Here is a 2,159-nt window from a genome sequence, read left to right as displayed (position 1 = left end):
ACTACTGGGTCCATGTTGCCCACATAGATGGGAAGTGTGCCTCCTCACTGCTGGACAGAGATGAGCATTCCTGTTCCTTACTGGGCCTTCACGGATACCTCACTGGGTAGTTAGGAGTAGGAGTGGCTCATTACTACTCCACATGTGGCCTCCTTTGACACCATGGTGAGAGTGGCCTCACTACTGCAGATTGGGCATTGGCGAAGGTTCTGATTCGTAGTTCTGGTGTTTCCTCTGATACCACGCCAGTGGGGTCTTACTGCTCTTGAGTTAGGTAGAAATTCAGGCTCCCCACATGATCTACACTAACAGTCTCTATGGGGGAAGAGGTAGGGGTTTGTTACTGGCTTGTTGGTATTGAAAATCTTGACTTTCTGTAGCCTTCTCTGATATCACCCTGGTTGAGGGAGAGAGGGAATAGGTACCTTGTTATATCCTGTGCAGGGTAGAAATCTAGGTTTCTCACTCAGTCTTTGATGGCGAGAGTGAGTGTATTAATCAGGATTCTCCAAAGAAACAGAAATAGTAGAGGGTGTGTATGCGTGTGTGCGTGTGTGTAAAGAAGGAGGGGGGAGAATTTGAGATGTAATGGAAGGAATTAGTGCACATGATTTTGGAGGCTGAGGAGTCCCAAGATCTGTGTTTAGCAAGCTGGAGACACAGGATGGATGATGTGTAGTTCCAGTCTAAAATTTGGCAGATTTGAGACCTAAAAAGAGCAGACGTTTCAGCATTAAGGAGGACAATGTGCTTTGCTCAGTCTGATTCATATGTTAATCTCATTCAAAAAACCCTGACAGACACATTGGAATAACGTTTGATCAAATATCTGGGCACCTAAACAGCTATGGATACCTAATATTTTGTAAAATGCTTTGAAGTATGGGAAGAAAAAAAAGTACCTTGTGATCCAGCCAAGTTGACACATAAAATTAACCATCACAGCGGGCATGGAGCCATAGTTTCTCAGTGGTGTTCAGCTGGAGTAGAGCAATTATTTCTTAAAGTTGTTTTTTTGTTTTTTTTTTCTGTTATTTTGCCAGATTTCCTTCTCTTCTGTTTTATTGGTAGAGAAATTAAGCTTTTGTTGGGGCTTTTTCTGTCTGCTCTCCTGGGCATTTCTAGATTGCCGGCTTCTTCAGCTCCGAGTCTGAGACATGTGATTAAAAAGAAACTTAGAGAGCTCACCACCACGTCCTTCCTCAGGTCCTGAAGTCCCTAGCTGGTCTGCCATCTCTCCACCTTTCAGAGTCTTTGTGTGTTTGTGTTGTATATAATGCCCAGGGATTTTAGTTGTACTAGTGACAGAAATAGGGAAAAATTTGTCTGTTCTATCTTCCTGGAAGTGGAAGTTTCCTGTGTGTCCTCTTTCAAGACTTTTTAAGCCCCTTGGATAAGAAAGAAAAGGAAGTGAGCAGAAATTTGGAATTGTAGATGGTAAGGAGTTTAGGCCAAGAGAACTAAGAAGTGCTACTGGGAATGGGAGTTGACAAGTGGTGCATAGTAGCAGAGACCACAAAGAAGTAATGAAAGTCTATACGTGTATTTTAATGTAATTGCATTGTATTTTTATTTTTGTGACAAAAGTAAAAGGACTCTAAACTATGATCCTTAAATTTTTAATCCCACTTCCTCACATAAAACCCCTTCAGTGGTTTTCCATTACCTTTAGAATAAAGTTCAGAATCCTGCGTATTGCCTCCTCCTCACCCAATGCCATTCTCCTCTTTCTGTGCTTTCGTCACAGTGTCTCTCTCAGTTCTGTGCCATCTCTTATAACTGGACTGTCTTACAAGCTATTATTCCATCTTTCTGGAGCATTCTTCCCTACAATTTGGTTGGTGAATGTTATCTTTTAGGTGTCCACTTAAATGTTCCATTCTCAGAAAGACAGGCTTAGGTTAGGACCGCTTGCTATATAACTCTCCGTGGCACTCCAGATTTCCCCTCTCTTAACTTTCATCATACTTCACTGGTACTACTTTCTTAAAAAAAGTCTTTGTACTAGACACTAAGATATGTCTGTTTTCTTAAATACCTATCATTAGTACTTAGCAATGTGCCTCATCCATAGAAAATGCTTTGGTTAAATTTCACCAGTGGTTTGGTGTATATCTTTGTCTATGTAAGTCCTAGCCAGTTATCTTTCCATAGAATTG

At 41.3% G+C, this 2,159-nt stretch overlaps 1 protein-coding gene across 1 annotated transcript in view; it reads left to right on the top strand.

Annotated features, from left to right (window-relative positions):
• VPS8 (VPS8, CORVET complex subunit) overlaps positions 1-2,159 on the top strand; it is a 255,708-nt gene that overhangs the window by 75,301 nt on the left and 178,248 nt on the right. The gene's annotated exons all lie outside the window — the stretch shown is intronic.

Source organism: Pteropus vampyrus, unplaced genomic scaffold, assembly GCF_000151845.1.
Source record: "Pteropus vampyrus isolate Shadow unplaced genomic scaffold, Pvam_2.0 Scaffold14, whole genome shotgun sequence".
Lineage (NCBI taxonomy): Eukaryota > Metazoa > Chordata > Mammalia > Chiroptera > Pteropodidae > Pteropus > Pteropus vampyrus.
This window is presented reverse-complemented; position numbering and strand designations above follow the sequence as displayed.